The 14,208-nt window shown below is 38.5% G+C and overlaps 1 non-coding gene across 1 annotated transcript; it reads left to right on the top strand.

The window, feature by feature from the left end:
- The first annotated feature begins 5,304 nt into the window (after positions 1–5,304).
- On the top strand, positions 5,305–5,411 carry LOC127089012 (small nucleolar RNA R71). Its single transcript, XR_007790793.1, has one exon. It is a non-coding gene; the product is annotated as a small nucleolar RNA R71 (small nucleolar RNA).
- Positions 5,412–14,208: the final 8,797 nt, after the last annotated feature.

Genomic DNA, 14,208 nt, shown 5'->3' with positions numbered 1-14,208 from the left:
CTCTAATGTTATACTGATACTCCATATTGAACATCCTGAATTGAATGAAACCTCGGTTTATTCCTTTTCCATGGTTCGGTAAATAAATCAGGGAGCTAAGGAATTCTAGAGTTAGTCTCCGGTAAGTAACAAATTGTCTCCGAATAGGAGTGGTTTCCCACCCTACTTGACTCAGCAGATATAGGACACTATCTCTTAGCCCAAGAACGGTCATTGCACAATCATCAGCATAGAAATTTGGGTGCATCTCTCTCTCAGCAAGTTCTTCAAATTTTTGTCTCTGAGCTCTCCCTCGGAATTTGATACCCATGCGATCAATATGTCCCATCAGGTTAGTGTTAACTAAAGAAAAGAAAAACAAGAATTTAGTCAGGATTTGGCCAAATGCCGAAAAGAGAAAAGAAGAAAAAATTTAATAAATATAAAGAAAATGAAGAATGAAAACTGAATAAAATCAAAAGAATAGTCAAAGAAAAATAAAAATTTGTGGGTTGTCTCCCACGAAGCGCTTTGTTTAATGTTGCAAGCTCGACACAAAACTATTAAATGTTAATTTATTAATTTTGGAGACAATACGTCTAAGTGCAGGACTTGCGAGTCTTCATTGTTTTCAGCATAATGATAATGTTTTAGACGCTGCCCGTTTACGATAAATGATTCAATAGATTTTCCTTTAATTTCTACAGCCCCACTAGTAAAGACATTAGTAACTTGGAAAGGGCCTGACCACCTAGAGCGTAGTTTTGCTGGGAATAACTTAAGTCTAGAGTTAAACAATAGGACTACATCGCCTTGTTTGAAAGTTTTCCTTGATATACGTTTATCATGCCATTTTTTCATTCTTTCCTTGTAGATTCTAGCATTTTCGTATGCATCTTGTCTAAGTTCCTCTAATTCATTTATATCTAGAATTCGCTTTTCACCGGCGGCCTTATAATTTAAATTTAAATTTTTAATAGCCCTATAGGCCTTATGTTCTAACTCCACCGGGAGGTGACACGATTTACCATAAATAAGCTTAAATGGGGTTGTTCCTATGGGAGTTTTGTAAGCGGTTCAATATGCCCATAAAGCTTCGGGTAATTTTGATGACCAGTCTTTCCTCGATGTAGCGACTATTTTTTCCAATATCTGTTTAATTTCTCTGTTGGACACTTCCACTTGTCCACTAGTTTGAGGATGGTAAGGTGTTGCTACTCGATGTTTTACACCATACTTAAACAATAATTTTTCCAGTATCTTAGATATGAAATGAGATCCACCGTCGCTGACGACTATTCTTGGGACACCAAATCTTGGAAAGATTATATTCTTAAAGAGTTTAATTACTACTCGTGTGTCATTTGTTGGAGAAGTTATAGCCTCAATCCATTTTGATACGTAGTCAACTGCTACGAGTATGTACTTGTTACCAAAAGAAGGTGGAAAAGGTCCCATAAAATCTATTCCCCACACATCGAAAATTTCTACTTCCAAAATGCCTTTTTGTGGCATTTCGTCACGTCTAGATATGTTTCCTGTGCGTTGACACCTATCGCATTTCTTGACAGCGGTATGTACATCCTTCCATATGTTTGGCCAATAAAGACCGACTTGTAGGATTTTAGAGCAGGTCTTGGATGTACTTGCGTGTCCACCATAAGGGACGGAATGACAATGTTGGATTATACTTTCTACCTCTTCTTCAGGTATACAGCGACGGAAAATACCATCGGAGCCTCTTTTGAAAAGTAAAGGGTCGTCTCAGTAATAATGTTTTAGGTCATGGAAGAATCGTTTCTTTTGTTGGTAGGATAAATCAAGTGGAACCACTCTGGCGGCTAAATAATTGACAAAATCAGCGTACCATGGTGTAACGCATACAACCAAGGTGGTCTCTACCTGTTCTTCAGCTCTATTTTCTTCCAAATTAGCTATAAGTTTATCGTACGAGAAATCATCGTTGATCGATGTTCTTTCTGGTTCCAGGTTTTCAAGTCTAAAGAGGTGATCTGCTACTACGTTTTCAGTTCCTTTTTTTTCTTTGATTTCCAAATCAAATTCTTGTAGCAACAAGATCCACCTTAGGAGTCTAGGTTTAGCATCCTTTTTTGTTAAGAGGTACTTAATGGCAGCGTGATCAGTGTAAACGATTATTTTAGCTCCGACCAAGTAGGAACGAAATTTATCTTATACAAATACTACTGCTAAAAGTTCTTTCTCGGTCGTGGCGTAATTCATTTGCGCTTCATCTAGAGTTCTACTCGCATAATATATGACGTGAAGTTTTTTATCCTTTCGTTGTCCTAAAACAGCGCCTACGGCGTAGTCACTTGCGTCACACATTATTTTGAAAGGTTCATTCCAATCCGGGGTCTGCATTATGGGTGCGGAGATCAATGCTTGTTTAAGTGTTTGAAATGCTTCTAGACATTTATTGTCGAAGATGAATTCAGCATCTTTCATTAATAATCCGGTTAAAGGTTTAGTTATTTTAGAGAAATCTTTAATGAATCGTCGGTAAAAAATCGGCATGTCCTAAGAAGCTTTGTATTTCTCTCACAGTTTTTGGAGGTTGAAGGTTTTCGATTACTTCTATTTTGGCTTTGTCTACTTCAATTCCTCTATTTGATATGATGTGTCCTAAAACAATTCCTTCTTGTACCATAAAGTGACATTTTTCCCAATTAAGTACTAGGTTTACTTTTACACATCGTTCTAGAACTGTTTCTAGGTTTTCAAGACATTCTTCGAAACTTTGCCCGCATACGGAAAAGTCATCCATAAAGACTTCCATGATGTTTTCGAGAAAATCGGTGAATATTGCCATCATGCACCTTTGGAAGGTTGCAGGAGCATTGCACAAGCCAAACGACATTCGTCGATAAGCGAAGGTACCAAAAGGACATGTGAACGTTGTCTTTTCTTGGTCATCAGGATGAATCGGTATCTGAAAGAAACCTGAGTAATCGTCCAGATAGCAGAAATGAGAATGCTTGGCTAGTCGCTCTAACATCTGGTCTATGAATGGTAAAGGAAAATGATCTTTTCGGGTTGCTTTGTTTAGCTTCTTATAGTCAATGCACATTCTCCATCCCGATTCAATTCGTTTGGTTATAGTTTCTCCTTTTTCATTTTTGATCGCTGTTATACCTCCTTTCTTTGGTACTACGTGTACAGGACTAACCCATTTGCTATCGGATATAGGATATATGATACCTGCCTCTAATAATTTCGTTACTTCCTTCTTCACAACCTTACTCATGATCGGGTTTAGTCTCCTCTGATGTTCCCTAGAAGTCTTACAGTCTTCTTCTAGCATGAAGCGGTGCATACAAATAGAAGGACTTATCCCTTTAAGATCGGTGATGTTGTATCCTAGTGCGGTTGGATATTTTCTTAAGATATGTAGGAGTTCTTCGGTTTCAAGTTTTCCTAGGTCTGCATAGACTATCACTGGTCGTTCAAGTTCTAAGTCTAGGAATTCATATCTCAGATTTTTGGGAAGTGTTTTCAGGTCGAGGGTTGGTTTCTTAAGGCATTGCGTAGGATCTGATGTTATTGCTAAACATTGGTTCAGTCTGCCTTCTACACGATAGTCGGACAATTCGTCATTTTCTAATTCTGTTTCTTTTATGCATTCATTGATGATATCCATGAAGTAACATGTGTCTTCTATTGCAGGTGCTTTCAAAAATTTGGAAAGAATGAACTCAATTTTCTCTTCTCCTACTTCGAAAGTGAGTCGTCCTCGTTTTACGTCTATGATAGCACCGGCGGTTGCTAAGAAGGGTCTTCCCAATATAATGGGGGTAACTTCATCTTCTCATATGTCCATAATTATAAAATCGGTGGGGATGTAGAATTGACCTATGCGCACGGGAACGTTTTCAAGAATTCCTACGGGATATCTAACGGAACGATCTGCTAATTGCGCAGACATTTTAGTTGGTCTTAATTCTCCCATTTCAAGTTTCTTGCATATGGGCAAGGGCATAACACTGATACCGGCTCCTAAATCGCATAAAGCTTTATCTATGACAAATTTTCCTATATGACAGGGTATAGAAAAACTACCAGGATCTTTAAGTTTAGGAGGCATATTTTGGATTATTGCGCTACACTCAGCAGTGAGTGTAATGGTTTCGCTATCTTCAAGTTTCCTTTTATTAGATAAAATTTCTTTTAAGAACTTAGCATATGAAGGCATCTGTGTAATAGCTTCTGTAAAAGGAATTGTGACGTTTAATTGTTTCAGTAGGTCAACAAATTTTTTAAATTGGCCCGCGTCTTTGGTTTTAAATAGCCTTTGAGGATAAGGGATAGGTGGTTTGTAAGGCGGTGGAGGTACATAAGGTTCTTTTTTCTCTACGGTTTCCTTATTACACTCTTCCTTTTCCTTAGGTTTACTTTCTTCCTCAGTTGACTTTTTAGAGTTTTGGTCCTCCATTCCTTGGGTCAGATGGTCCTTCTACCTCTGTACCACTTCGTAATATAATTGCATGAGCGTGGCCTTTCGGGTTAGGTTGTGGCTGCCCAGGAAATGTACCAGTCGGGGCAGCAGTAGGCGCTTGTTGTTGAGCTACTTATGAGATTTGTGTTTCCAGCATTTTGTTATGGGTAGCTAGGGCATCTACTTTACTTGCTAGTTGTTTAATCTGTTCGCTAGTGTGTACATTCTGGTTTAAGAACTCTTTATTGGTTTGCTGTTGAGAAGCTATGAAGTTCTCCATCATGATTTCCAAGTTGGATTTCCTAGGAACGTTATTGTTAGGTGTAGATGGGGTTGGCTTTTGATATCCAGGAGGTATAGCTGGAGCTTGACTGGGAGCTTGACCTGGTGCGTATAAAGCATTATTACTTTTATATGAAAAATTAGGATGGTTCTTCCAGTTTGAGTTATAGGTATGCGAGTAAGGATTTCCTTGAGCATAGTTCACCTGCTCTGTTTGGATTCCTGTTAGGAGTTGACAATCTGTAGGAGTGTGACCTTGAATTCCACAGACTTCGCAATTTTGAGTTACGGCAACCACGGTGGCTGAAGGTGATACATCTAAACTTTCAATTTTCTGGGCGAGAGCATCCACTTTTGCATTAACATGATCAAGGCTACTTATCTCGTACATGCCCGTTTTTGTTTGAGGTTTTTCTACCATTGTTCGGTCGCTTCCCCACTGATAATGATTTTGGGCCATGCTCTCGATAAGTTGATAAGCGTCGGTGTAAGGTTTATCCATAAGCGCACCACCGGCGGCGGCGTCTATTGTTAACTTTGTGTTGTACAAGAGACCATTGTAAAAGGTGTGAATTACTAACCAGTCCTCTAAACCATGGTGTGGGCAAAGTCTCATCATGTCCTTGTATCTTTCCCATGCTTCGAAAAGAGACTCGTTGTCTTTTTGCTTAAATCCATTTATCTGGGCTCTCAACATAGCTGTTTTGCTTGGAGGAAAATATCGGGCAAGAAAGACTTTCTTCAACTCATTCCATGTGGTGACTGAGTTGGAAGGAAGATACTGAAGCCATCTTCTAGCTTTATCTCTTAACGAGAAAGGAAAGAGACGAAGTCGAATTGCCTCTGAAGTGACACCATTAGCTTTAACAGTGTCAGCGTATTGGACAAATACGGATAAATGAAGGTTTGGATCCTCGGTAGGATTTCCAGAAAATTGATTCTGTTGCACTGCCTGCAACAGTGAAGGTTTAAGTTCGAAGTTGTTTGCTTCGATTGCGGGTGGAGCAATACTCGAATGCGGCTCATCTTGCGATGGAGCAGCGTAATCTCGAAGAGCACGAGCTGGTTCGGCCATCGCTGGTATCGTTAAAGGACGGAGATTTTTTAGATCAAGAATTTCGATTGGAGGAAGATTGTTTCTAACACGATACTCCCGAATTCATCGTAATAATCGGATATATCGTTCAACGTCGTTGATTCGTAAGGCATGAGGCCTAGTTTCTCTTCAACAAAATTAGCATTATTAAGGCATGAGGCCTAGTTGCTCTTGAACTCAATTAAGCATAGGCGAGGTCCTAATTCTAAGTCCTTTTTCCTTTTTGCTTTGGGTTCACAAACAAAGACAAAACAAGCACAAGGCAATAATATATTTACACAATAATGTGCTCAAGTGAGCAAAAGGAAAATAGCATAAACATGAGCTCAAATGAGCAAAGGGAAAAGACAATATGAATAAATGAGCAAGAAATTAAATTGAATTAAAGTAAATTGCAAGAATTAAATGCTTGAATTAAAGTTAGTGTTAGTAGTTAGTGTTAGTGTGCCATAAGAAAATTTAGCGCTATGTTAAGCAATCGTAAGTGGACTAATGTAGTAGTCACACCTATCTGAGGCTGGTCAATAAAACTATAGGCAAATAAACACATGTTAGAGATCATGACTAGCAAGCCAAACTCCTACAACTTGTCATGCCAAAAGAAAAGAAGAATGACCTTGTATGGATTTTAGGTTTTTTGCTTGACCAAGAAGTAACATATCTTGAACACAAAGCAATTCACTTGATCTTTGATCAAGTTGAATTTGATTTGGATCAAAGAAGGTTAAGTCTCTCATATGTCAAGACTAACCACAAATCATTAACTCATTGGTCAAAAGAAAAAGAAGAAGAAAAGAGATGAAGATGAAATGTACAAGATGAAAATTCAAATGACATAACCAAAACACAATGATCAAATGTAAATGGAATCAACATCAATCAATGGTAAATAGAAGTGAGATGAAGATTAGAAATCAAGAAAGGTCACACATATTTTTGATATTTTTTGGAATTAAAATAATACATAAAATAAAATGAACAAAATAAGGTCAAACTTCAAATCCAATTCAAATCAACTTGGATAAGTCCAATTGGATCATCATAAGTCTAACATGGTCAAACTAGGTTTGACAAATTTTCTCAATATTTTTTGAAAATAGAAACTAATTTTAAACAATTAAAAATCAAGAAAAATAACACAAAATGAACTAAAATCTCAAATAAATCTCAAATTAATTAAGAAATTGATGAGAATATTTTTCATAGACTTATCATCATCCACATGTATTAAGAAAATATTTTTGGCATTTTAGAATATCAAGAAGTATTTTAAATGAATTAAAAAAACTATCAAAAATGAAACAATTCACAAAAAATATTAAATGGAATCACAAAAATAATTAAAAATCAGATTATGAAACTAGATTTTAAAAGAAATTTTTTGCAGTTGGTCCCATATTTTTGTGATTCCAAATAAAAGAGTTATGAATTTTTAAATATAAAAGGAATTAAAGAAAATAAAACAGAAATTAAGAAAATCTGGAAAATCCACAGCGCTTGGATCAACATTCATTAATTGACGTGGATGATCCTAAGGCCAAGGGACGCGCGCGCATGGTCTTCATTAGTCAACAGCATCACACGTTGGATTTAAAAAAGTAAACATAATGCATGGCCACGATTAGAACAGAGAAGTGAGATCCAAGGGATACAAGCCATCCACGTGGGAACGGTGGTGGAAACCACCGTCTTCTCCGGTGATCAAACAGAAACCGGCCACCGGTTGCAGGTTTTGCAACCTCAACTAAACCACACGTGCCTTATACCAAATTAAAGCTGGGGTGATGTACATTACCCTTGTAACCTTGGATTGTTCTCAAGATCTCTATGGAAGGAGAAATCTGAGATGGAAAATCTAGGTGTTCAATCTGAAATGCATCAATTCATGAAATTAAAGCCACCATTGGCTTGCCTCTCACACGAGGACTTCAGAAAACCAAACAAACACAAGAAAAGCACAATATATGACGAGATTTGAATTAAAACAATTGAGATGTAAATCTTTGAAATGCAGCTTTGATGAGCACGATCCAACCAAACTCTTGCTTGCAGCTTGTTCTTGAGGTATGATATGAGTGTAAGGCGAAGGAATAAGTGTTGAAGATCAACTGATTTTGTTGAAATTCAAACTTGAAAAGAGAAATTAGAATTCAAAATTCCTTTGGTGTGAGGTTAGGTATGGATTCCAGCAGAGTTTTAGGCGCCTTCAGTTTGATTATTGAATGAAGCAAGGTTCCTATTTATAGCTGAAAATGCAAGGCAAGGTGAATGGAATCCGTGTGCATGATCATTGGATCCTCCAGACATGGGCCTGTACAGACGCATGTGAGGCCTAAAACCAATTGGAAATGCAAGCTGAAGTCACTTGGAGTTGAAATGGACGTGCATTCTGAGTTGCATTGGCTTGTTCATCAAGTCACAAAGTGAAATGCATAATTGATCACAAATGTTCCCCTCTTCGAAAGTTCCATATGGAAAATCCAAACATAGGCATGTGAGTAATGGTTCGAAAGGTCTTGACATAAGGAACAAAATCTATTTTGGACAAAAATCCACTTGGAGTTTGGAAATTTATGAAAACTAGTCATGAAGTTTGATGTACAAAACATGCCTTTGAAAATTTTGCCAAAAGTGACCAACTTCAAGCCCTTCTGTTTCAATGATGCAAGCCTCAAATGGAAAACCCTCCAACATCACAGTTGTAGATATTTTCAACATGATAAATTTGGACTTAAATGTTTCATCATTTGGATTTTTGATGAGAAAGTTATGGGCACTTGAAGTTGGACTTTTTCGAGATTCAATGGCTTTGGTCCAAAGTGACCTATAATGTTTTGTATTATCACATGTGTTTATTTTAGGATTATGAAATTTTGTCCAACATAACAATTGAATTAGACATATCAAAATTTCCAATGCAATTGGTATCACCTCAAAATCAAAAAAAATGAAGGAGTTAGGTCCTTGGGAAGTTGACCCAAAATTAGGGTTTCAATCAAAATGACCTATAATGTTTTGAAATGAATGATGACCTTCCAAGTTTAAAATGGATTTTTTATGAACATTAAAGTTGTTCATATTGTTCCTAAGAACATTTTTTATCTTGGGGTTATCTTTATTTGACAAACACATCAAACATTAGGTCTCAATGGATTTCAATTTGGTCAGATGACTTGACTGGTCAACTTCTCAAGTCCAAACTTCAAATCTTGATGAATGGATGATTGAGGGGCCTCAAATAGGATCATATATGCATAAAATTATAAATTAAAGAAATTCCCTTGATTGAATTTGATCATAGGTTGAGGTTGCTTCATGAGCAAGGCACAATCAATGCACAGTTGAATTAGGGTTTCCTTGGGAAACAATCCTCAAGCCCTTTGGTTTATCTTGATCAAATTGAAAAATTGAGATACTTGGGAGACATATATGATGATTAAGAGCTTTGGTAACCATTGTCATGCTTGCTTTCATCTCCATCTGGCCATTTCATTGAGCATAGGGGCCTCCTAGGAGCAAGGGCACACATGATTGCTTGAGCTTCAAAACAAAAGATATTAGTGACATATTATTGTGCTTTTGGTTAGTGAACAAAATAAGCAAAGCAGTAATATACAATTCAAGCATGCTTGGTGGTCTCAAACCAACTCACACAAGTCCCAACCCTAGGGTAAGGAGCCAAGATGATGTGATCCTTGAGGCAAATGCAATGAGCAATGATATGATGCCATGAGGGATCTTAGGGTCAAAATTAGGGTCTTACAGATGCCCTTATTTAAGGTCATTCTAGCCAAAGATATGAAGGTTAAAATCTTCATCTCGACGAGGTAGAATGGGCTTAAATAATAACAAAGAGACGAATTTTGGTCCCTGAGAGACCTCATGATGCAAATGTATGTATGCAGAAGTTAATACTCTGTGGGGATATATAGCCACAAAGAAAAAGAAATCCGGATAAATTGAGAATCCAAAGGAGTAATATACCCACTAGGGAGACAGAGACTCTGGGGAAACAAGGTTAAAATGTGTGAGCAGGCCACAACTTGAAACTTGCTGGGAGACACGAAGGGATTCCACGAAAATAAATCAATGGAAAGACTCGAGTTGACGCAAAGATGCATGTATTGGGGAATATGCCAATATAGCAAAACTATCCACAAAGGATACCTCAGATAAAAATCCGGACTCAGATGGGGAATATCCAATAAGGGATTCAGCTGAGGAAGCAACGAATATGGTATTACCGGTTACTGGGTAATAAAACTCAAAAATAGACATGCGATCGCACACCTGTATAAGGGTGAAAGAACAACACGCTCAGGGAGAAAGAATATCTAAGACCGGTATAAGGGTGATAGATATCAATCATCCAAAACATCTGAGGAGGACCTAAAAGGTATGTCTCAACTCAGGAAAATCTGACTCCACAGGGGACAACAAGTCATAATAGGGATCAGAAGGAAGGAACACCAGGGATACCGGTTACTGGGCATATAATAGGTGACCAACCAGGTGTGAATTGGGGAATATTTCCAAGACACTCATCATCCAAAAGGAGGGCTGAAAAAGCAAACTCGATTACAAGATGGACATTCGATTCCATAAGGAAATACGAATCTTACTTAATTGGGAAAGAAAAAGACTTCGACTGAAGAGCGTGTAAGATATATTATCTATTACCGTCAGAACGTAGATAACATACTCGCATGGAAGATTATCCATAACCGGTTACTGGGTTAATAAAGGATAAATTGATCGAAAAGAAAGGACATCGGGATACCGATTACTGGGTATAAAATGATGACCAATCCAAAGGAGAGACAATCATTACCAAAAAAAGGTATATGAAAGATGACTCGCTGGGGATACATTGACAAGAGCAATGATCCCGGAGATATATCACCGGTTACTAGGAGATATACTCAAAAACAAAGGAATATCAATACCGAATATTGGATAAAGATAACCAACAAAAAGGGGATTACATCTACCGGTTACTGGGTAGAAAACCACAGAAAATAGGACTTACAACTACCGGTTACTGGGTAGAAGGCCACAACTTCCGCTGGGGAAAGGATGAACAATTACTGGTTACTGAGTAATTGAATAACTAAACCATAGGGAACTGCAAAGGGAAATAACAAGAAAGGAGTCAATCTAGGAACAAACTAGAGAGACACAATGAAACAAGACTCAACCCTATGAGGATATAACTTAGGGGAGTAATTCCATCCCAATACATATTTAGGGAGGAACCTAAAACAAGAATCATCCACGAGGACATAACTCAGTGGGGAATGTAGAAGGAAAGATAGACATTTTCTGCCTATAGGGTTGACTCTATATGGAGAGATCAGACACAAACATCTTCTTGGGGAAAAAACATTTCACCAATAGAAGGAGATAACAAGCAAAAATATATGGCAAAGAATGCAACATGAATATCTGAATGCTATAATTATGCATGTATATGAATGGTTTATGTATGATTAATGCTGACAAACAGACATATCTAACACAAACAGGTCCAGGAATCAATGGACAGACATCCGGTATAACATCTCAAAAGAGAAGGCCAGGCCCACAGGAGAAAATCCAATCTGGTGGGGAGCATCAAATACCAGGAAACACCAATCACCGTTGGGGATCAAGTAGAGTCGTTGTTGGGGACAAAGACTATCGCTGCTGCATCAGAGACCGCTGTTGGGGATAAGCAAAGGTCACAACTACCAAATGTTGGGGATCTTCCAACAATTCTCAGGAACATGCAGAAACATTTCTGCCGCCGGGAGCAGGAACAAATTACTCCACTTGGGAAGCTATAGAGTTACCGCCAGGGATTTGCCACTGAACAGATAAAAGATCCGATGTAGAGGAAGCTCTATCGGGGAGCTCAACACAGATAAGATCCATTGTAGAAGAAACTCTATTGGGGAACTTACCAGGGGAAAGGATATGAAACTCTGTTGGGAACAACCACCAAACAAAAGTTTTAACAAATAAAACACTTCCTTTCATCTGTCGGAGAGACATCTCTGCCAAGGAGAGAGAACCAATGCTCCGCTGGGGAAGAACACAACATCCTCACCACCAGTCCTGCTAGGAGGAAACTTTCCAATAAGGAGGGGAATACAAATATCAGGCTCTGATCAGGCAACTCTACTGGGGAAGATTGAAGGCAATCATACTGGGGATAATCTGTTGTGAGCAACCCTATCGGGGGCGAGTTATAAGTAACCTGCCGGGGAGAGAATACAAGCCAACCTGCTGAGGATTTCCACTCATGTTGGGAATTCCTGCTCACTTTGCGGGAGATTTCCATTTATGCTATGGAAAGGACCAACTTCCTCAAAAATAGATAGCATATCAACTTTTATCAATCTATAAGGGATTTTAGGTCAGTCCACTCAAGGGATGACAACCATATAATTGGTAAAACACATATGCTAGACTCAGACTCCCTGGGGATCTGAGGATGGAGGTATACACATCTCCAAAAGATCAAGGCCAAAACTCCAGACTTTCTGGGGATTTGATGGCGTATCACCTTTTCTACGCTCGCTGGGGAGACAACCTGAAAGATGATGAAGAGTATACAAACATGCCAGAAATATGAACAAATGTCTTACCCTTTCGGAGATCATACTATCCTTGGGAGAGCACTGGAGACATTCCATTTATCCTTTTAGTCATTGTGAATGTTCACTTTGTTTAAAAACAATTTATAAAAACTTTATTTGTTTAAAACAATGATATTTATCAATTAAAACATGCAAACATTTGTTAAGCAGAAACAAATAAGAGTGCAAAGAATTGGATAAAGGCTCAAATTGATTTGATGGAATGGTAGTCCGCAAATGGCGAGACTCCATGGATCTTTACAAATTTGAAATTCGTGATATATATTGGAAAAAGGGCTACATTGAACATAATGACCATTTCTCCACTAACTCTGAATCCAATGTATTCGAAGCTTCAGTTGACGATGACTGAGCGAGAATCTTTGACAGATGATAGCCGAAGAACAAAGTCTTGTCAGGATGCAATTACTTGCCAGATCCCTAATTTTTGGCTAGATTGCCCCAGGGTGAGGTACTCAATCTAGCGGGATATATATATATTTTTTTTGTGTCTCTAACTTTTTCCTGGATCGCCCTTTCGAGTTTTCAATCCACCGAGACGCTCATTTTTGCCTAAGCCGCCCTTTCGGGTTTTCAACTTAGCGAGTTATTCTGTTTTTATTTTAGGAGAAGTATTTCTTGACTGCATCTGAATTCACAGGACGAGTGAAATCCTCCCCATCCATAGTTGTAAGTATCAAAGCACCGCCTGGAAAGGCTCTTTTAACAACATATGGACCTTCATAGTTTGGAGTCCACTTGCCCCTGGAATCGGGTGCAAAAGACAAAAATTTCTTGAGCATGAGGTCACCTTCTCGGAACACACGAGGCTTGACCTTCTTATCAAAGGCTTTCTTCATCCTTTGCTGATATAACTGACCATGGCACATGGCAGTTAATCTCTTCTCTTCAATCAAATTTAGTTGGTCATATTGACTCTGAACCCATTCAGCCTCAGTCAACTTGGCTTCCATCAAGACTCTCATTGATGGGATATCAACCTCCACGGGGAGCACAGCCTCCATGCCATATACAAGAGAGAAAGGAGTTGCCCCTGTTGAAGTGCGGACGGGTGTACGATGATCATGCAAAGCAAATGGCAGCATCTCATGCCAATCTTTGTACGTAACAACCATCTTCTGGATAATCTTCTTGATGTTCTTGTTAGCAGCTTCAACAGCCCCATTCATCTTCGGTCTATAGGGAGAAGAATTATGATGTGCAATCTTGAATTCGCTACACAGCTCTTTCATCATCTTGTTGTTCAAGTTAGATCCATTATCAGTAATGATCTTATTTGGCACACCATAACGACATATGAGTTGATTCTTGATAAACCTCACAACCACCTGCCTGGTCACGTTCGCATATGATGCCGCTTCAACCTACTTGGTGAAGTAATCAATTGCTACGAGAATAAAATGGTGACCGTTTGACGCCTTTGGCTCTATCATGCCAATCATGTCAATTCCCCACATAGAGAAAGGCCATGGTGATGAAATAACATTCAGAAGTGTCAGAGGAACATGAATCTTATCCGCATAAATCTGACACTTGTGACATTTCTTCACATATTCGCAGCAGTCAGACTCCATTGTCAACCAATAGCAGCCTGCTCTCAACATCTTCTTTGCCATGGCATGTCCATTGGAATGAGTACCAAATGAACCCTCATGGACCTCAATCATCAACAGGTCTGCTTTGTGTCTATCCACGCATCTAAGCAGAACCATGTCAAAATTCCTCTTATAAAGCACATCACCATTAAGGTAGAAACT

Source organism: Lathyrus oleraceus, chromosome 5 (genome assembly GCF_024323335.1).
Source record: "Lathyrus oleraceus cultivar Zhongwan6 chromosome 5, CAAS_Psat_ZW6_1.0, whole genome shotgun sequence".
Taxonomy (NCBI): domain Eukaryota; kingdom Viridiplantae; phylum Streptophyta; class Magnoliopsida; order Fabales; family Fabaceae; genus Lathyrus; species Lathyrus oleraceus.
Note: the sequence above shows the minus strand (reverse complement) of the source record. Positions and strands in the feature narration are given on the sequence as shown.